Here is a 23339-nt window from a genome sequence, read left to right on the forward strand (position 1 = left end):
ATGTATGTCTCCGCCGATCACCGCGACTGGGACACTACGTTACCGTTTGTAACATTCGCGTACAATTCTTCCAGACACGACACCGCTGGGTTCTCTCCTTTTTTTCTGTTGTTCGGCCGTGACCCTGCGCTACCTTTCGACACCCTCCTGCCGGCCGGACTAAATGACAAGTCTCAGTACGCTCGTGATGCAATAATGAAGGCCCAAGCGGCACGCCAAGTTGCTCGACGACGCTTACTCGACTCCCAGGACAATCAGAAGAGCGTATACGACGCCCGCCATCGTGACGTCCACTTCACACCCGGAGATCTCGTTCTGTTATGGTTCCCCTCGCGCCGCGTTGGACTTTCGGAGAAGTTACTCCCACGCTATTCAGGTCCCTACCGTATCTTACGCCAAGTAACTGACGTCACATACGAAATCACCCCTACGGACCCCGCCATCCTTCACCCTCACACTGACGTAGTGCATGTTACGCGACTCAAACCGTATTACTCCAGTGCCTCCTGATTAGCACCGGGTCGGTGCTCCAGCCGCCGGGGAAATCATGTAACGGTAGGATGAGAACGACGAAGAAGACAAAGAGAAAGACGATGTTGTCAGATCTGTGAGCCAACTGGGCGCCATCTTGTCCACCACCGAGTTTATTCCTCGTTTTATAAAGTAAAGTTATTCTCCCGTAACATCATCAGCTTCTGGTTTTGCTGATACGCATGTTTCAGTTGACATCGTTGCGCAAGTGCAAACAATTAGTGTTGTAAACATCTGCAAGTTTTCACCATAGGTCTGTGCGTGCAACATTTGTATGTATATATTCAGCGTCATTTCATGACGTCTCGCTCAACGAAAAATTGCGACACGGTCACCTTCCCTCCACATGTTTCGCATAACGTCGATTCCCAAGTACGTGGAATCGGCCGAATTTTTTTCTCATTGTTTTGTAGGTGTTCATTTTGGGTTTGGGTATTGTGGAGCATGACGGACGCCAACCAGGTTGGCCCTAAAAAGCTTCGCCCCTGAAAGGTGACGTCAGCAGTGCTCACCCAACGAACGCATAGAATAAATACCATGGTCCCTGCAGGAATCGAACTCTGGCGTTCTGCGGGGCAGTCAAGCATTCTACCACAAGGCCACGCCGGGTCTCTGTAGTACTTTTCAAGTAGACTGTAACTCGTGAAACGTCAATTGTGGTGGTAGTGCTGGCATCTCATAAACAGTACAATACGTGCACTTATCTCGCAGCCGTCCCGTCGGGTTAGCGACGATTGTAGCGAAGCGCCATCCACTGAAGCTCATTCACTTATCTGTGTTCAAGGCCACCCTTCTCGCTGGCAAAATCGCTACATATCAGCTGACCGCTTCTGGTATCCAGGTTGCTGTTGGCATCGTTACGCAACAGTAAACATGAGACTGTTTAAAATATGTATGTGCTTACAACATTAGTATACATATCTTTAGTGATTTAGTCGCTCAATAAAAAAATTGCAACACAGCTGCCTTACCTCCGCATGTTTCGCGTAACATCTGTTGCCAAGGTGCATGGTATCTACCAATTTTTTATTCAATGTCCTGTTGAAAAACACTTGATAGTTAAGTCAAAGTACGTCCTGGATCTTGTATGATTCTATATAACTTCTTGCGACGCTGCACAAAAAATAATCTGACCTAATACGTGAAGTTATACAAGAAAAAATTAAGATATGACGAGGCACGTGACATTTGGGGGCTACGGATTCAATTGGACCATTCAGGGTATTCTAACTCGCACCTAAATATAAAAACACGGAATAGGTTGCGTCCCCCCCCCCCCCGCAGCCATGCAATGCAGCCGCAGTGATCGGGAACCGAACCCGTGACGTCGAGCTTCACAGCGCAACGCCTTAACCCCTAAGCTATAAAATGAGACACAAAAAGCAGACACACCGCGGTGGCACGAAAGCAGGAGAATTATCTAGTTGGATTTAATGTGGCAGCTCCATTTTTTTTTCTTGATGGCAACCGCAATTCGTTAAGGCAGTTAAACGGAAAAATAATAAAAAGAATAGAAACACCGGCGTATCAGGTTTATAAACAAGTACGTCGAGAAATTTCAAGAAGCCAAAATTAATCAGCAGCCTTCCACTACCAGGCGGGCCTCAGAACACACAGCGCAGTTATCAGACGCTAAACATCAAAGCTTACTTTTTAATCACGAAGCAAGGTCGAACACGTGCAAAAGCAAGCAGAGACGCAAAGCCACGCATAGCGAATTCCAACCTCTGGAAGTCACGCGATGCGCGGATCGAACGAAGACCGCTTGCGAGAAGCACTCGAACTTGTAGGACGTTCGGAAGAGCACATAAGCCGGCGAGCTCATCAACCGCTGAGCCATCCCGGCCTTGTACAGGGACGAAGCCCACGAATTTATAACGCACACGCCGCAAGCAGGCCAGGAGATTTTCGCTGGAAAGCCAGCTTGAAGCCCCCAGGATTAGCCGCGCACATTGTTGCAAGATTCATGCCCCAGGAGTCTCATCTGTGCTGCCGTTTCGGTTTGTCTCTCTCTTTCACACACACACACACACACACACACACACACACACACACACACACACACACACACACACACACACACACACACACACACACACACACACACACACACACACACACACACACACACACACACACACACACACACACACACACACACACACAACGCAGCTGCTTTGTGTCTCTGCTAAGGCCATTGTATTGTGTCCTAATGACATACTAGAGAAAAGTCGCTAAGTGACTCTCAAGAAACTCGCTAGTGGGTATAAGGATATAGCGACATAGCGTTGAATTTACTTCATAACAATCGAGAAAAAAAATGCGACTGCGACGTCGACGTCTTGTATACGTTCTTAATGCGTGACACGCGTAACCCTTGTTACGAATGCCAATTTAGCCCATTAGGACCTCTAAGAAACAGCTTAATTTCGTCAGCATAAACTTCATTGCCGTTTTCTCTCCGTTTTGAGCGCTGAGGCAAAGCTGGATTTGGTGCAATTACGTCTGTGCAACGAGTTGAAGCTCGGATAACTTGCGTCGGCTCCTGTATAAACCCTCACGTGTAGTAGCCTGAATGAACTAGGCAAAAAAAAAAAATGCTGCTACTATGTTACTCCGCGCTCATCTATTGCGCAAGGTCACGATTGCTTAAAGCTCAACGCCAGGGCTTGGATAGCGAAGGTTGGCCGAACACTGTGAGCAAGCACACAAACGCAAACACACACACGCAAATAGGCGCACACTCGCACGCACACAAGCACGCATGCTGGGGAAAGAGAGATAATGACGGCTCCTCTAATTAGCAAGGGCACGTGCCCGAGCCTTCATTAGCAGCAGGCGGGGAGTGGATGGCGAGGATATATACGCTCTGGGCGTGCCGACGGCGCGCCATGTTTGGCCGAGAAGACAAATTGTCGCGGCCCGTCTATCCCGTACTTGCTGAAGAGATTAGCTCGAAAACTTTTCCCGAATGCGTGCGGACCGTCTCGCCGTCACCACCGGTGCACAGCCCGACAAGCATAAGCGCACGCCGGCGAACCACACATAACCCGAGTAGCTTTTCATAACCGTCCACCACTGGAATAGCTGCGAGAGTCTCCTTTCCTCTGTCCAAATTAGTTCTGTTATAACCTCGCCGCGCGCGAGAATTTCCGAGCTACGGTGAAGACTGATAAGGCTATCGACCTCTGACCTGACTTCTCTCTCTCTAATATGAACTTTAGGTGCCACTGAATGCCTGGAGAGGGGGGGGGGCGAAAAAGTTCTGCATCCCGACGATGCCACGCGTGCCACTTCGTGCACGCGTGTTTTTGACGATGACAGATGGCACTGGCTAGCGCGATCTAAGAAAGCCACAGATACGAACTAATGAGACGAATGAGACTTCGCATACCATCTGGTCTCTGTCCCTCACTCTGGTCTTTCGCTGGCGTTTTTTTTTATTTACAGCGATAGCTGTTCTGAGATCAGAACACGGGTCACGTGCGGCGCCGTACGTTAAGCCGCCGCCGCCGGTGTCCATAACCGATATCGCAAAAAATCTCGGTAAAAAGCATTAAAATGGGATCCGAACCCGGGTCTGCTGCCTGCCAGCCCAGTGTTCTACCACTGAGTATTCTACCATTGGCGCTTGAAGCTCATTTTAAATCTGGTTTTAGGCAGGCTTGATGTCGGGAAAAGAATCGCTCTAATATGAGTAATAAAGCGTCCTGGAACATCGAAGGAACAACCAGGCGTCAAACACTGCGATTGCGTAACGAGTGGGTCGTCCAATAACCCAACCCATTACAAAAGCTTGATGTTGTTCACCTATTAACTGTGGTGCATACCCAATTCAGGCTTATAATTTTTCATCGTCATCAGCCACTGCATAAAAAATATTGCATAATATTCCAAGCAAGTGTTTAGCGGATACCACGCTTCTCCGAAGAATGATGAAATATGGCATAGTCAATGCCAGCTCGCTACGCAAGAATTACGATTATTGATGGCGTAGTGGGTACCCAGCAAGTGTGCTTGTAGCAGTTACTCGCAGAGCATTAGGAAAAATGTTCTCAAAGGCCGCTCTTCGAGCTTTCGCTGTTACAGTGCTTCGCGTTCCACGCATGCCTGGCGTTTTTTACTTTTTTTCATTTTTTGGACTGGTATGTCTAATGTTTGAATACGTTAAATGTTTGATGATAAAGTTTATAGACATGTGCACAAACGCAGGCACGCACACGCGCGCACGTGTCTGTGTGTGTGTGCGTGTGTGTTTGCTTTCGTGCGTGCGTGCGCACTTTGATGGGAAGTTTATCTACTCTTCCGTAGCTCCTTCTTCTAGGGGGTTTCGTGGTGTAAAATGTCAGCGTGAAAGCGGCCACGTTCGCATACAACACCTCACGTGCTTACATAACTCGATCGGCAACGTAAAGGGTTGGTCTGGTTGGTGGGTCATCCTTAACTACACGATTACGGCGCTTCGCCTCTTCTTTCGTCTACGCGCCACCTTGCGTTGTGGGCATATTATGTAAGTCGCAAGCTTACTTTTTCAGGCGCTTACGTGAGGGCGCTGTACGCGATGTCGTGCGCGCTAGTCGTCTTGCTTACCATCTCAATGACAACGCAGACGTGCAGACTCGACAACAGTGATGGCAATGGAATGAGACTTCCGTCTGTGATTGATGTGATTTACTTTTCGAAAAAACTGCAGTGCATCACAACGAGAATTACTATCCCTTACACGCATACAAAGCGGTAAAATATGTGCAGCTCTAGTGATATTTACAGCTACATTATAGTGTATTCTGTATTTCTTGATATAAAAATTGATTGATTGATTTGTGGGGTTTAACGTCTCAAAACCAGCATATGATTATGAGAGACGCCGTAGTGGAGGGCTGCGGAGATGTAGACCACCTGGGGTTCTTTAACGTGCACCCAAATCTGAGCACACGGGTCTACAACATTTCCGCCTCCATCGGAAATGCAGCCGCCGCAGCCGGGACTCGATCCTGCGACCTGTGGGTCCGCAGCCGAGTACCTTAACCAGTAGACCACCGCGGCGGGGCTTCTTGACATAAAAAGGTGAAGGCTTCCGGGGAACCACAGATATAAACCCATATGCTGATTCTATGCCCACAGTGCTCCGTTCGTTGCACTGAGGCTTCATACTCTGCCCACACAGACCATCATTCACAGTCCATATCCTTACTCACAAAAACGTCTTCCGCTAGAATTTTTCATGAGTGAATTTTTTTCCGAACCCCGCTGCATAGTTAACGATGGTAACAGGCCAATATCAAATTCCAAGGCTAATAAAAAATTAAGCTTTGTGAATTCGGCTCATGTTCTGTACAACTCTGCGTCAAATCATCCAATAAACGTCGACTACGAAGATAGAAGCGAAATATTGCCATAATGTTGACGGTGTCAAAACAGGGATATTTCTTCACATTTAAACTCAAATAAATAAAAATTAAGAGATGCTTGGTGAAGTGTGTTAGTTTTCTCTGCTAATCAGCGCCTATAATTTAAATAAAGCGAAATCGCCGAATGTGAATTCTAGCAGAATGAGCAGGATGTTCCCAGAGAAAAACCTGAAAATAATCAAAATTATTCGCGTAAAACTGTGAACCTAGGGTGATAAAGCAACCATGTAGCTTGAATTTTTATTTTAACGTATTATTTAAAAAGCCGATAAAGATATCCCATATACAACTAATGATGGAAATGTTGGTAACAGTCATTTCAGTCGTAAAAACGGCGTTTTGATGTTTATGACAATATCAGACGCAGTATATAGTTTGCCCGAGCGTCGTCTGCAATGAATCAAAACTATTGAGCGAACAACGCTGTCTGGTTACTACACTGCTTCTATACGACTTCAACTTTCGCAAAGAAAGGGCTTCCTTCACGGCTCTCAGAGTCTTCGAAGCAGGCAGTGAGAGCGCCAATCGTAAATATTTTACGTCTGCTTTTCGTTGTTACGATGTGGCTCGGACGCCCGACAGCTTTATATAACGTAGACGTATGTAACCCCGACAAAAACGACGCGGCCGTAACGCGATACAACCATTCGCCACTTGGCCTTACCGAAACAAGCAAGAGCGTTAACTAACGCGCATTTTATCAGCAATGTTCGCGTAATTGGCATGTATATATCCGCCTTTACGAAGCAGTGAATCCGGAGCATTACCGCTTTCGTCTTAGTTCGGGCGCGTTGTTAAACCAGTGACAACGTGTACAGCTAGCTGCAGAGATTCCGCCACACCCCTACGGCACTAAACGGGGGTCGGATACGGGTCTCCAAAGGCGCATCGTAATCTGACGACCGTTCATACAAGACCCACCCACGAGCCTTTCTCTGATCTACGCGTATATACGAAACAAACGACAATAACTTTGGTCAATGCGAGGCAGCACTTTTAAGGCACTCTACGTCTCGGCACTATAAACCCACCTAATGCGGGTATACATTTACTCACGTTTCGCAAGAAAGGACCTCCTTGACAGCGTGCGGGAAATTATGGGCCGGCTGCATTCGTCTGGCGTGCGGGAGCGTCTGCTCGTAAAACGATACCCCGTGCACAGGCGCTCTGCATTCACTACGGGGCGTCAATGCATCGGTAAACACAGCAGCGCCGCTTCGTCGTCCTTCGGGCGAAGCACAGACGGCTGCAGATGTAGTAGGCTGGGCTGCTTGACGCGAAGCGTTGAAGCTAAGCAAAATAGTGAGAGTGTGAAAGAGAGAGAGGGCAGTACATGCGGGAAAACTACGCGGGAACCTTGGACTAAGGCGCGAGCGTCGAAGGGCAGAAAAAAAAAATGCGGACGAAATGCTACGCAAAACTACGTCACCACTATAGTCGACCATCGATGACGAAGGCCGCAAAAACGGACTCGAAATGTGAAAGTCGTTGTTCTTGACAGAGGCTAGACGGCCGAGGGAGGACGTTGACGCTGTCGTGATTTTGTACCTGTACGTGACGAGTATGCAGCTGACAGGCCCGTGCGTGTATAGTGTGCAACGACGAAAGGTCGTCAGGAGCGTGAATGACCTTTCGTTTACGGTGCATTTGAAGAGGGAAACGACGCGCGAAAGCATTGACCTTCGCGCAAAGGTGGTTCGCGTAAAGTGCTGCTTCCTGTAGGAAGCGTTAAACTTGGGTTTACCAGGAGGCAACGGCAGTGCGGTCTTTCTCGATGGAAGCCGTTGGTGCCGTACAGTGCCTCAGTGTAGCGCACGAAATGCAGTGCGCACGCGCACAGTCGTCTCTCAATGGCTGATATGCAGAGTGATAGCGGACTATTCATCCATCTCTTACTCCTTTTCTTTTCTATCTCTTCCCTTTATATAGTATTCCTCCTTTCCCCCTTCCAGAGCGTAGACAGCGAACTAAGCCAAACTTGGTTAACCTTCCTGCTTTTCCTCTCTATTTCTCTTTCTCTCTTTGGGAGTTGATGTTACCCGAAGTTTCGTGCGAGGGAATTACTCTTACATGAAAATCAACTTGATATAATCAGATGTCAGTTGTATATAGACAGCCACTGGACATATGATGCAAGTGATCACGGGTTTAAAGAGAAAACACGAGGACTGACTTGAAATGGACTGATGGGCCAGTTGGTTGCAAAAATATTCGATGAAGCAGCGCACAGAATTACGCAAACACACAGTGACGCAAACACAAGCGGTTGTGTTTGCCTCGTTTTACGGGTGCGTGATTCTGTCCTCTTACGCGCTGCTTAATCAAGAAGTGGCCTTTTTCAGAACGCCGATAAAACTTTCTGCACCCGGTTTCAGCAGCTGCAGCAGTTTGAGACTATGCATGAAGGCATGAGCCAGTTATAATAAAAATGGCTTGATAATGCGAGCAATATGCGGCGATTTGAAACAAAAAAAAAAGGGGGGGGGGGCAGCGCACTCGTCATAACACGCGAACGATGGACATGTTTACCGGTCCTACCAGGAAAAAAAATAGACGGATTTAATGAGACGAATGAAGGTTTCTTGAAGATGGTTCAGAAGTTGTACCGCGCGTGACGTCAAAGTGCAACGGGAATATAGAAAGAAGATCGGAGAGAAGCTCGGAGAAACTAAATCACGCAGTATATATACGAATACAAATCACATACGGTGCGGAGGCGTCACAGTTTACCACGAATATCCGAAGACACTGCGCAGCTGCCTACTTTGATTACCTCTATTGAGTGCCTCCAGAGCGTATATGGCCTTTTGTGAGCAGCATCGACGTCTACATCACGGAATAGCAGAAAGTGACAGGTGATTGAGCGTGCCACGCAGTTCTCACAGTAAAGTGTGTTATGTACGTGCAAAAGCCCATCACAACCAAAGAGGGCGCGCAGTGCCTTTCATATAACGGGGCCTATTCGTTTACGTCTATCTAAAGACGACGCCGCGTATGGGTCATCCTGTAATGATGTTACACGGCCCCGCCGCGGTGGTCTAGTGGCTAGGGTACTCGGCTGCTGACCCGCAGGTCACGGGCTCAAATCCCGGCTGCGGCAGCTGCGTTTCCGATGGAGGCGGAAATGCTGTAGGCCCGTGTGCTCACATTTGGGTGCACGTTAATGGACCCCAAGCAGTCAAAATTTCCGGAGCCCTTCACTACGGCGTCTCTCATAATCATATCGTGGATTTGGGACGTTAAACCCCACATATCAATCAATGATGTTACACGCCAAATATTTATGTGCGCACGTAGTATGTATCCATCTAGAACGTGTCATTATACCTTTACTGCCTTTGCGGTTACGATTTGTGAAGTCGCAATCGAGTTAAAAGCATGCGAAAAAAAAAGGGAAAAAGCCTATACTGTATACTAAGCATGCTGTTAAACATAAGGCGAGTCATCACTCGAAAACCTTCAGCGTATAAGTAGATATTTTGTTAGGAATTTACTGCAAAACTATGCGTCCGCTGCGCGTAATGATGTACCACATGGTGACCGCGCAGGAATACCGGATATACTGCAGGTGTAAACGCCTTACATGCCGTGCCATTAGAAAACTTCGATGCTAATATTATTAGTTCTACAATTAATAGTAATTAATATTGTTTGTAATAATACAACATTTGCTCCTCAGTATTTAATTTTACTTTTCATGTGTCCGCGATTCGACAGACGTAAACAACGTTTATGAAGAATGAGTTCTCGGTTTTCATGAGAATATCGCATGAACCGCGAATGTTGTATATGGAATACAATATTGCTGTATATGGTAAACAACATGTACATGGTATTGTATACGACTTTTAAAGATATGCTCCACTACTGAGAAAATTTTATACTCCTCGTGAGCGATGAAATGAGAAAGAAAGAAAGAAAGAAAGAAAGAAAGAAAGAAAGAAAGAAAGAAAGAAAGGAACGAGTGGAATGCAGCGAACTCTGATGCCCTTGAGTCTGAAGCCCGGGGAAAATAATTAAATTCACGTTGCTTTCAGCACATCTCTTCCAACGCAGGTTCCTTTGCCAAAGAACTTCGGCGACAAAAAAAAATCGAGCATATCTACAGAGTAAATGATCATGAGTGTGGTGAAGCGTTCGTCCATCCGTCCGCCCTGACGCACGGACGGATAGACGCACGGTGGATGGACGGACAGATAGATGGACGTTTCGCCCCACTCGTCATCATTCACTCCGTAGATATGCTGTGAAAACCGCCAACGCTATCTAGTTATAATATTCCCAAGGACATATACACACAACGCCATCTATTGAGCAACTAATAAACTAGAGGTGACTACACACTACTACTACTACTACGACTACAAAGGAGGGAACGACCCTCGGTCTAAGGAGCTTCGCCCCTAAAAAACTGATCACATTCAACGAACATCCTGTAAACAGCGCTTTGAAAGCGATCGCGCTCAGCGTCGAAAGCAGCCTTTCACGATCAACAAGTGAGAGCCGTGCGTGACCTCAGTGCCTCTATACGTTGTCGATGCATAGGACAAATAGGCTCCCCCGCTACAATAGGCGGCACGTGTGCCGCCGGGCGTATAAGCAGAAATACAAAAATAAAACCACTCTATTCTTCATCAGTTTGTATGTGCCAGAGATGAAGCAAAGTCGCATGAGGTCTTGATTTCTTTTTTCAGAAGTTCGGACTACCTTTCATAGTTCTTTTTTTCTTTTAAGGCGTCTACCACCGTTCATTTTCAAAGCACTTCTTACATAAAAGATTATGAACTCCACTGGCGTGCAGCGTTCTCGTGCCATTCAATCATGAAAGCGATAGCTGTGCTAGCGCAACAACCAATCAGACGAACCATGGAAGATGCTTACGAAAGGTACGCGTATGTTGCGAATAAAAGGTCCAGCTATTGAATTTTTTTTGTTTTTGTTCTGAGGACTGTATCGCTCAAGTGAAAGCACGCCAGTGCGATCTATTGAACGTGTTCTCTCAGATATATCTCAACGCAGCACGCCACAGTCAGAGATTCATTGACTGGTACGTTCTCTGAGTTAAAGTTTGCTCCTGTACTTTATACCATGCTTGACATACTGAAAGAATACAGCAAATGCGCATAAATATACACATAAACACCATGGATTATTCATATATCGCTAAAAAACAAACATTAAATTTACCCGCGTACCTTCATAGCGTTCGTAGTGTCACGTGGTCGGGATTTCTACGAAGGCAGCAGTCAGCGTGTCCGAAATTAAACTGTTTATATGACCGAACTTGTGGCCGAGATATGGGAATTCTAACTACAACAAGCAATGTGCGCTGTACACTGATATCGGCGAATGGAGCGTCGGTAATCGATAATCTGACAAGCGGTCAAGCGCGTCAGATTTAATTTATACACGTATCATAGAAAATTCCAGCGTTATCGCTAGTGACCACGTAAGTTCCAGAACTATTTCCGATAATCGCGTTGAACTCCTAACCTCCTCGAAATGGGCTAAGACTATCGAGAAGATATTTCCTAATCATTCGGGAGTGCTTTGCGCAAGGCAGCAGTTACGTTGTAATGGGATGGTCACATGGCCGCAAGTAGAAAGAAAGGAGCCTGTGTGGCAATAGCGACAGAAGTATATGTCAATCAAGCTAAAAAAAATCACAGCATATCCACGGAGTGAGTGCCATTATGAGTGGGGCGAAGCTTCGGAGGGTTTTATCGGTAAACCATGAATCGTCCGTCCATCCGCCCGTCCGTCCGCCCGCCCGACCACCCGTCCATCCATCCATCCGTCCGTCCGTCTGTCCGTGCATCCTGGTGTCTGTCTCTCTGTCTGCCTGTCTGTCCACCCACCCACCTGTTCATGCGTGCGTCCGTCCATCCGTCTGTCTGTCCATGCGTGCGTCCATCTGTCTGTCTGTCTGTCTGTCTGTCTGTCTGTCTGTCTGTCTGTCTGTCTGTCTGTCTGTCTGTCTGTCTGTCTGTCCACCCACCCACCTGTTCATGCGTGCGTCCGTCCATCCGTCTGTCTGTCCATGCGTGCGTCCATCTGTCTGTCTGTCTGTCCGTCTGTCTGTCTTTCCATCCATTTAGCGAACACTCCAAGTACCGCCATCTCGCATCTTTTCATCATATATTCACCATATACAAGTAGCGCTATTCAGCGGACATTCCAAAAATTAAACGAGAGGTGGCTACCTATAACTACATGCATCAAAGACGTACGACCCATGGCTTAAGGAGCTTGGATACGTGGGGTTTAGCGTCACAAAACCACCATATGATTATGATAGACGCCGTAGTGGAGGGCTCTGGAAATTTCGACCACCTGGGGTTCTTTAACGTGCTCCCAAATCTGAGCACACGGGCCTACAACATTTCCGCCTCCATCGGAAATGCAGCCGCCGCAGCCGGGATTTGATCCCACGACCTGCGGGTCAGCAGCCGAGTATCTTAGCCACTAGACCACCGTGGCGGGGCTGGCTTAAGGATTTTCGCCCCTAGAAATAAAAAATAAATAAATATAAACGTAAAATGCGATTTTAACGCGATAGCGTTAAAGAGCTCGTTTCGCAGAAATTCCGGCACCAGCGTCATGGGTTGTGAGCGAAAAACCATCTTATGCGTTACCGAAAAATCGAGAAAGGTGCAAATAACAAAATAAAAGAAACTTTTTCGGGTACGAGTGGTGATCTATCACACGCCGTTTGCGTGCCAAGCAGGTGTTCTTCCACATATCCATGCGACTGCTTCGAAATTCAATGAAAAGAACTTCATCTGCTTTGACAGGCACTGAAAATAACAATAACACACGCGAGCTGTATAGCGGCTTCAAGTACTACATGTAATATTGAAGTAATATTGCGTGGTACAAAGCGTAGATTGCCGTCGGGCGTCAGAACGAGTGATTATCATAACTACCTCGTAGTTCAAAGCCGATCTATCATTACAAAAGGCACACACGTTACTGCGCCTGTTTCGCATAAGACCGCTTAGACGTTGCAGAGCAAGTTCGACTACATTTCAAGCGCATGATTGCTCGTGGTTTAAAGAATGCTGCTCATTACACAGAATGCAGCCACAAGCACTGACGCAATCGAGGCACCTTCAACTCTATCGATTACACGGTAGCGATCTGCAATTTGAACTTGACGAGTAACATCATACTACAATAAAAAGTATGCACTACGTGGTTAAAGTGCACACTATATAGGGACGGGATATCGTTATCCCGTTCAACTCTTGAAATCGAAGCTTAATGGTCTATTTAATGACCATTTCTCCTACTTGGCAAAGAAACAGATGCGCATAATTCAACGTGTCACAAATTGAAGGAAAAACAAACAAACAAAACTCGATGCAAATTGCATTTGCCCCACACACGTGTGCGCAAACACACGTAAAGTAATTCATACTTACTACATATATTTACAGCGGTATCATGAATAAATTTGCGTTGACTTATTCGGTAAACAATAATGTTGGGCAGTACGTTTGAAAAGTAAAGCACAAACGAAACGCTCATTACATCTGCTACAAGTTTACCATTGTTACGGTTCTAGCCACTTTCCCAAACCCGTTTACGCTTTTGTTTGATCGACGAACCAATTATCGTGTTCCTGACTGGACGTTTACTTTTGGCTGCTGTTTAGATACGGAACCTTAATGAGTATTGTGTTTACACTGCGGATGAGATTGCTGCAAGCTGTCGCCGCCAGTTTCTACCGACGTAGAACAAACAACCTTAGCTTCGACATATTCCGTGGTCCGGGATTAAACATCTTGGGGACGGATGGTGTTATTATGAGATTGTAATTATTGTTTGCGCACTGTTCTTTCTTGGGATTTGACAAAGGTTGAGTGTTTGAATTGTAACAGATAACTTTCACTCGAGCATGATTTTATGTAGTTTTTTTTCGATGTTTATAGTACTCGCTGTTACGAATTTTATGGGTAAAGAAGTAACAGAAGCCATTTAAGGGGGCCAACTTTTTTAAACATCATACGTCGTATATTAAAAAATAAAACTGAAACGACCATTGCAGTAAGAGGCGAATGATTGCGAAAGAAATCACGATAAGGTTAAACGGCGGTTGAGTGCTGAGTACATGCTGTCGCCGACACCAAAATATAGGCATGACCACGAATATGAACGAAAAAAAACACACACTGGTCGAAAATTGACCGGGTACACTTGATATAGACCTAGCCATATATATATATATATATATATATATATATATATATATATATATATATATATATATATATATATATATATATATATATATAAACCAGTAGGTGGAGAGGGTAAATTAATATCGGTGGCAAAAGTGTACCCACTAGACATCTTGCTAAGAAGCGCAGCCACTATAACAAAGAACACACAACACAAGCGCTTATACGTTATATATTGGCATAAGCGCTTGTGTTGTGTGTTCTTTGTTATAGTGGCTGCGCTTCTTAGCAAGATGGATCCTTACCAACTGGCCCGATACAATTGTTTATTGAGTTACACCACTAGACATCACGCACCGCAAGCACACAAATCCACGTATACATCAAAGGCACCAGCACGGATAGCATGGTTTATTTAAACGGTGCACTGTCGCGACATGGAAGTTTAATGATTTCGCAAATGTCACCAATTATGACTAATTTCCAAATTTTCTGAATAGCTCAGAAGCAGCATGACAGGTTAAGGTCGTACGTATGCAGCGTGTATATACGTTATATATTGGCATATGCAAAAGACAGGGACAATGGACAGAATTAACCTCCGGCGCACTGAGGGCTAACAATAAGGAATAACCGATCATCCAACCAGCTATAAGTCAGATAACTTGCAAGATCTAACGAAAGATGTGACATTACAGAGATGTCAGCGGTGCTCGGCGACTGAATGAGTGATAATAATTTATTTTGATCTTAAGAGGTTGATGACCGGGGGGTGAGCGGGCACTTCTTTAGCGCTCCTACTTCAAAGGCATTGCGATGAATAGAACGAAGATATCACAAAATCTAGCTCGCTATAACTTACACTGAGCATGAAGCACAATGAAAATTTGTACATTCTCCTCAACGAGTTCCATGATTTCGTTGTCTGTTGGCACCACATGTAAAATGAAATATCGAGCTGTCTAGCTCTTTATTTTTAATTAAATTCTCTCTTTCTGTCGCTGATGTGTGCGTCTGTGCGCGAGTGTGCGCGAGTGAGTGGGCGCGCGTACAAGCGTGAGACTTTATATTTTCGTTCAGATACAATTAAACCATAAAAAGTACATAGTTTACGTGAAGTAGAAAATTTAGAAATTATGATTTTTTTTTAGTATTGATCTACAAGGCTTCGCAACTTTCTCATATTCGCTCGTTTTGTAGCTTTTCTCAGAGTTCCGTAATTCATCGGGGTCCATTTTCAATCTCTCACACAGCCAGCTTTCCCGCGGCATCTTTTGTTTGAGACAAGTAGCTATGAAAAATAAAAATAAACAGTGACACTATTTATCCGAAGGAAAATAAACAAAATAAAGTCGTGAGCCATTCCACTCCATGAAGGGGGATGGCCGGCGAAGCTGTGTAGAACATGTGTTAACTTAGTTTATGAATTTCAAAGTTTATCATTCTTTAGCGTATCCTCCTTTAAGGCCCTTCCGCCTTGACTTGTGTGGCCCAGAAGTGCAGCAGTTAGGTTATTTATTGATTTATTTATTTACGCTTTTCCCAATCTTTCATACAAATACTTACTTGTGAATCTATATTCACCTAGCTTTTTGTGTACAATTTTAGAGGGCCAGCGGTGAGTAACGTGGTCCGCACAATTTCACTGTCAAATGCGTGCTAAAGTAATTGCGTACAAGGTTTGCAGAATTATATATGTTCATACTTTTATTGCTCTCCTGGCTGAGGAGCTTGGCATCTCAGTCCCCACGTGGAAGCTGCCCGCAACACAGTGATCTGTGTTTTGGAGGACCAAATAAAAGTTTATCCAATCCAATCCAATCCAATCCTGGTCAGAATTAAGTCAATCTATTTGACCATTTCACGAGTGGTCTGGGTGACCACGGTGTCTTTTTAAAATCTGAAAAGAACGCTCATTCATGATTGGGATAGTGTTACAATTGAGCAGATTGATTGATTCACCGAGTTGCGGGTATAGACCCATTCACTGTGTTTAAAACTGGGGTTAATGACTTAGAGTACTTTGTACTTTACTATGGGAGAGCATAGAGCCGTCCCGGGGCCCTCACACTTTAAGAGGCCGTGCCAAACAACTACACGGTGATCTCAGCCGTTAAGAGGCCGAGAAACTGTTTGCAAACAGAAGACCCTCATGACTTCCAGTCTTATCCACCGATGTGCCAGAATAGCATAGGTGGGAAAGAAGAGCGTAGAAAAATAGCCCGTTGATTTTCTACACTTTCCTTCCATAACTTGAAAAAATATAGTCAAATAAATGTTCGTTTGCGCTACAGGAAAACTACAAGAGATTACTTTTAACATTACGCACGTTCCTTTTATCTGAAAAACTAATAAAAGATTTTCCTTACCCTTGAAAAAACGTGAAAACATCCTTTAAGTTTTGACATTGCGAGCTGGCAAATGAGGTGACCGGAGGTTTTTTTGGGGCACAAAGCTTGCAATCTTGAAACAACTGTTCGGGGAGTTAGGATGGTCTATACTCATATACAAATGCGAAAGTATTTGAAGGCGGCCATATGACAGTGATATTTGCTGCTTTTTCCACGCACGACATTTATAGATCGATCGAAGATGCGTGTGCATACCTGCCGGTCATGCGTCAAAGAAACGCTGAGCGCACGTGGTCCGCAGCCTTGCGAAACGGCGCGAGCGAATCTGCATGCCTTCCTGGAGGGAGTCTCGTCGCGCGCCGCTAATAGTCGCATGAGTCACGATGAAGTCTTGTCTCCCCGCGTCGCCACTTCACGGCCTGTCAAGCCAGAGGAAAACAGCCAGGCGCGAGCACCGTGTACGTGTCACCGGCAGCAACATACGAAGGAATGCGACAGGCCACTGTCACGTTGCGGCCTTTAAGGGCGTTAGCTAATAACTGGGGTTTTACGCGCCATAGGCACGATACGGTTATGAGAGACACCGCAGTGGTGGTCTCCGGAAATTTAGATCACCTGGTGTTCTTTAACGCGCAGTGACAGTGCGCGTGCCTCTATCAGTACGCCTTCATTGAACTGCGGCCACAGCCGAGCGTCGTAACCAATGTACCACCGAGGCGGAGAGTCCTTTAAGAGGACAATTAAGAAGACAATTAACAGCAAAATTAGTTTAACTGTATTAGGAAAGCACTGTTTCGGAATGAAATTTTAAGAGATATCTGTGATATGATGGTAGGACACCAAGTAAAAACGCGAACACTGCATTGAAGTTTCCACGCAGCTCTGACGTCATGGATTGTGATGGTGCTTACTTGTTCCTGTTCCACATTTATCGATAGAGATAGGCCACAATTAAAATAAAGTACGGATAGACTGAACGTGCCCACGTTCATGATGTATACTGAGCGACAGCTACCTAAGTGGCTTTATAATTTGCGGCACACTACAGCGTCGTGATTCGAAACTTGAGGAAAATGTCCTTTGAAAGGTATTGCATTGCGATCAATAATAGTCACCAGTAGTGCCCACAGTGCTCTTCCTGTTGACACTCTCATTTTAGACCATCGACTTACGAGACTTCAAGGGCGTCACCGTCCCTCACTACATATATACAGAAAGCAAAAAAATCCAGAAAAAGACTCTGGCCCGCGGAATTTAACTTGGTACCTCTGCATCGTGAGTGCGAGGCGTCAAAAATAAAGTTAACCGCTAAGCCACCGAGGAGCACTTTCTTCAACGTGCAAACGGCAAGCTATTGACATCTACCACTTACCACTGGTGACGGGCATCTCGGGGGGACCCTATCGTGTTTTCAGCATTACCAGCAAGATGGCGCATTGAGTGCACGGCGGCGCGCGCTCTCATCTCCCACGCATGCTTTGCCTCGAGGAGAGGAAGGGGTGGATGTAATGCCCCTGAATGCTCATTCGCGCGTCGTTATCTCGTGGCGGGGAGGATCGTTTGTCTTAGCTGGCCTTTAGCTATCACCGGAAGAATTTTGTTGTATAGTTACCGGGCGCACAAAGGTCACTGTAATCGTTGCAAATTCTCCGTTAGGGAAAAGGGCGCGCTTTTCAGACACAGCGAAGTAACAACTGAGACGCTTATTCGTGTTCATCTGTACCTGTGTGGGTACGTTTCGTGCTTTATTTGTGCGTGAGAAACGCGGGGCACGTTTCGATCTGCTTGTCATTCTACGCGTGACGTTTCTATCACGTTCATTTAATTCGCCTTTGCGGCAAAGCTGTGACTTTTTTAATATTTAACGCACGATGAATCACTATACATTGTACGCGATGACGATTTCTTGGAATAATGTTTCATCAGTGTTGCAATTCTTTTTAGTGCGGCGTATAAGAAAGCCTGCCCCAAAACACAGAGCAACTGTTTATGAACTACGAGATCCGAAAAGACTGACATTGCAGGAATTTTCTGACTACTGGCAGAAAAGACGTATAACACTGTTTAACAGTAGAAGCGGCTTTGCGATTCGTAAATCTTTGATTCTGGCTGCTGTTGATACCGATAAATGATTTGCTCAAAAATCACCGAAGGGACATGTGCGAGAGTGGGAAAGAGCTATGTACACACAGGGACAAGACTGAACATTTATACTGAAGTTCTTAGAACAAGACCGTACAACACCCGAAGTGCGCGACAGTGTAAGACCTGGTGGTCATCACTTGGCATTTTGCTCGGTTCCCAGTAAACTTCGGAACCCAGGAAAATGAAATGGCAGATGAGTTGTCGAAAACCGCTCATCATTATATGCAAATCCGCCTCATTCCTCTATCTCAGTGTGATATAAACGGAATTTTAAGAAAAACGAGACGTGAATTGTGCTTGTCCACCTGGTTTTTAGACAAAACAAAGGAATCGATCCTATACGCTGTTGATCCTACCCTTGAGGGCCAATTAGACCCTCAGCTCCAACTGGCGTATCGACACCGCCATACATCGCCTAAGACTCGGAACTGCTTACACAAAGCACTTCTTACTGCGGGTTCAGCGAGCAACATCGTCAGCATGTTCGTTCGGCCATGACGACGAGGATGTATACAACCTGTTGCTCGACTGTCTGAAACACGACACGCACAGACGGCGACTCGAACGGGAAACTCCACACGTTAGACTGGGAGCGAAAGATTACGCTGAAGAAAATGCTATAGGGTCATGGCCATGTAGAATAAACAGCAAAAGAATGAAAGTGCTGCAACGTCTCTTTTTTTTTTGTAAGACACAGATTTGTGACCAGTACTGAGCGGACTAGGTTGAAAGTGTTTATTGCGACTATATGTTTGTTCTGCCCATATGAGAACTTTTGGGCTCGCCGTTGTAGGTCTGTATATTCCTACATGTGCAATTTTGTTTATTAAGTTTTACTTCATCACAATCAAGTGTAAAGGCGCCGCCGTCACGCGTAAGGTGACGCCGATAACTTTTTGTTTCTTTTTCATTGCAATAATAATAATAATAATAATAATAATAATAATAATAATAATAATAATAATAATAATAATAATAATAATAATAATAATAATAATAATAATAATAATAATAATAATAATAATAATAATAATAAAGCCTCGTTGGACATGTTACATCCCCGATGCCTCTATGCGCGCCCTACTTAGGGTACCCTGCTGTGTTCGAAGGACATGGACGTTGCAACTGGAGCACGAGACGATCTCGAAAGACGATTGCATGCACAACCGCGTGCTTTCAACGCTCGGCGCCAGACAGACACGCTGCTCGTATTTCCTCGCTTTCTCACCCACATCTCTTTCCCGAGATGCCAGCGAAGACGCCCGGATGGTGGCACAACAAAGACCCTTGCTGCGCCAGGCTCTTTGCATGTCAAAGCGGTGAGACAGCCTGTACTCAAGTAACCGCGACATGTGGCGACGCTCGAGTACGGCACTCAAGTATGCGAGCCTTTATGCGAGCCGCGTCGGTTGAGTCCCTGACGTGGAGCTATAGAACCAGTGCCTTAAGTCGACTAACAACAAGAAATAAAGCGTATATGGATTCAAGCCGATTGAAAAGGGGCTGACTATAAGACCCTTGCACAAAGGTAATCTACAGCGACAAGGCGCGCCCTGAATGAGAATATTTACCGGCGTCAAGTTGAAATCACTGCTGTATAGAAATGCTAACAAGATGGTCATACTTTCAGAACTGGCTTATTTGATTGGACTGTAGCTTTGGTACAAAGAATCTGGTTTCAATGCGGCTTGCGGGAAAATATTTAGGGAGGCTGAAAACTTAATCAGGCGTTCAGCCTTTTGGTGTAGCACCAACAAAGAAAAAAAAGATAAATATGAAGTAACGATAATCGCGAAATGCTATAAAAGAAAATAGGTTGAGTCTACAAAACTTTGTAAGACCTCTGCCATGCATGCGGCATCATAAACGTGACTAGTAAAGGTTTGTGAAGGTTATGAGAGTTCATAATCGCAGAAAACATTTTGAAAATGACCACCCTCCTGGCGAAGGCCGAACCAAATTCGCCTGTTAATGTTGGCTGCAACACTCCGCAATATGTCTGCAGTGATGTTTGCCATTTACACAGAAATGCTGGCTTTTAATTCGTCCAGTGTCCACGGCTTATCGCGATAGACACGACCCTTCAAAAATCCCCATAAGAAAAAGCTGATGATGATAGGTCTGGTGACCTCGGAGGTGGCAAGCGCGTGAAAATAATGTGTCCCCCCCCTCCCCCCCCCTAAAAAAAGGGCTTAATCAGATGCACACCTTCTTTTGAAATGACAGCAAAATGCACGTACCATCAAATATTAATCTTTCCCGATTCTTCTGGCAAACTACCTGCAGCTGAATGAAATAGGTCGGTTCTAATAACATCACCCAATACTTAGGGGGAAAGATGGATGCTTGAAGTTGTGAAGGATCGTAGATCAAGGATTGTCGCTGGAACCATGGTCGTGTCACATGCAAAAGTGAGAAAAAAATGCGTGTGCTTCGACTTTGCACGAGAGCGGCGACCAAGGTAAAGGCTAGATGCGGCTCAGAGGTAAATGCCCGTTGTGGGCAGTATGTCCAGAAAAAACGCTCGGTCGAGTTGCATGGTGAACGTCTCGCGACCAACCAGGCGCCTTCGTAGGGTCCCGTGGCCTTGATGGAGAAGATCGTCTACTGATGTCGCTGCCGTAGTATTAAACCGCAGTACTGTGGGGATTGCGCGCACGTAATAAACTCCTGACTTCAATAAAGCTTAAGCTGGGCCAAGCTGTTTGTGTTTGTGATAACGGTATGTGTTAAACTGATAATAGAGCATAGAAAAAGTAGCACTAGAGAGCTTGGTACATTTTTATAAGAAAGGCAGCGGTGCAAACAAAAAGGCCCAAAGAAGAAATTAAGTGATAAGATAACGCAGTTTGTTTGTGATAACGATATGTCTGAAACTGAAAATAGAGCACAGAAACAACTAGCACTAGGCAAGTCGGTACATTTTTAGAAGAGAGAGAACGGCGCGCGCGCCCCGCCGCGGTGGTTTAGTGGCTAAGGTACTCAGCTGCTGACCCGTAGGTCGCAGGATCGAATCCCAGCTGCAGCGGCTGCATTTCCGATGGAGGCGGAATTGCTGTAGGCCCGTGTGTTCAGATTTGGGTGCACGTTAAAGAGCCCCATGGATGGTCGAAATTTCCGGAGTCCTCCACTACGGTGTGTCTCATAATCATATGGTGGTTTTGGGACGTTAAACCTCACATATCAATCAATCAATCAATCAATCAATCAATCAATCAATCAATCAATCAATCAATCAATCAATCAATCAAAGGCGCGAACAAAAAGGTCTAGAGAAGGAAATAAGCGAAGGAAATAATGGGTTGTTTGTGATAACGGTAGGTCTTAAACTGTTAATAGAGCATAGAAAAAACTCGCACTATAGTGCGAGTTTTTGTAACGACTTCCCTATAGTAACGACTTCTGTAATGTAAAATGTAACGACTTTCCTATAGGGAAGCCGTTACATTTTTAGAAGAGAGGGAACGGCGCGAACAAGGAGGCACAGAAAAGGAATTCAATCTTATTCCTTCGCTGTCTCTAACGACAATATCCAGTTTTCTCAAATGAGAAAACGAAACGTCATATTCCGATGTCCCGCTTATCCTTCGATTCGGTGTACCCAGATTTCATCCATCTCAGCGTCTTTGACTGCTGCTGACTCCCTTGATCAAAGAGAGGCATCGAGAAGCTATAGAAAACGACCTACACGGGCCTCGCAGGCCCGAAGAACACTTTCCAGTCGTCCTATAGCACGACCGGGCAGCGGGCCAAGTGGAACGAACGAACGCCAAGTAGGTGCATCGTCAATGCTGCTTTACCGCGAGCCCCTATACGGGCAGCCGAAAAAATGCCTTTGTATGCGGGTGCCCCGGTTTGATGATGGAGAGGATTTATCGGCGTCTTCCGTTTGGAGCGCCCAACGGCGGCGACCCTAATAGCCTGAAAAACGAGGCCCCGGAGGCTCTGTAACTGAGCTGTGTGTTTAGTGCACTAGGATCGATGTACGCACCCTGATGTGTACGACTGTCTGTGACCATCTTCAAGCCCGGTCAATCCTGCCATGGTAACTGTTGCAACTTACATGCGCACCCACTTGGAATAACGCAATTGCGATCGCCTTTTCTGAACAAGTCTTCTTGTCGAAAATGCATGAGTGCTCAGCGATAAAATAAGTCGGCGATGGGAAAGTGTTCCTGGATCTCTCTGGTTTCTCGTTTTCTTTTTATTTTACTAATCTTACAAATAAGTTAACCGAAGAGCGTAATACCAATACTTCTATTGCTTGTGATGACAGTAGCGTCTATCGTTGCAGAAGTTAGGATTTCCACCAGATGTATTCCAATGGGCGCAAAATTTTGACGCACCAGCGTTAAAGAGCTCGTTTCGCAGAAATTACGGTGTGGGCAACGTCGTGTTCGACTGTGAGCGAAAAAGTAGCGCTCAACATAAGGGAAAACTCGACGTATAGATACTAATAAAAAAAATCGCAGCATATCCGTGGAGTACATGATGAATGGGGCGAAGCGTCCGTCCGTCCGTTCGTTCTTGTTTACGTCCATGCGTGCGTCCGTCTGTGCGACCGTGCGTGTGTGCATCCATCCGTACGTGCGTGCGTACATCCGTGCGTCCATTCGTGCATCCGTCCGTCTGTGCGTACGTCCATGCATCCGTCCGTGCATGCGCCCGTGCATCCGTCCATCTGTGCGTCCATCCATGCGTCCATGCCTGCGTTCTTC

The 23339-nt window shown here is 45.7% G+C and overlaps 1 protein-coding gene across 2 annotated transcripts in view; it reads right to left on the bottom strand.

Annotated features, from left to right (window-relative positions):
• The window catches only part of LOC142806247 (uncharacterized), an 87624-nt gene that overhangs the window by 23737 nt on the left and 40548 nt on the right, over positions 1 to 23339 (bottom strand). The window contains exon 1 of one of the 2 annotated variants that reach the window (XM_075891251.1): positions 6999 to 7135. The exons of the other annotated variant lie outside the window; for it this stretch is intronic. The gene's annotated coding sequence lies outside the window, so the exon portion shown is untranslated. Of the gene's footprint in view, positions 1 to 6998; positions 7136 to 23339 lie in introns of those variants that run through there. 2 annotated transcript variants of the gene reach the window in all.

The sequence above is a fragment of the Rhipicephalus microplus genome, chromosome 1, assembly GCF_043290135.1.
Source record: "Rhipicephalus microplus isolate Deutch F79 chromosome 1, USDA_Rmic, whole genome shotgun sequence".
Lineage (NCBI taxonomy): Eukaryota > Metazoa > Arthropoda > Arachnida > Ixodida > Ixodidae > Rhipicephalus > Rhipicephalus microplus.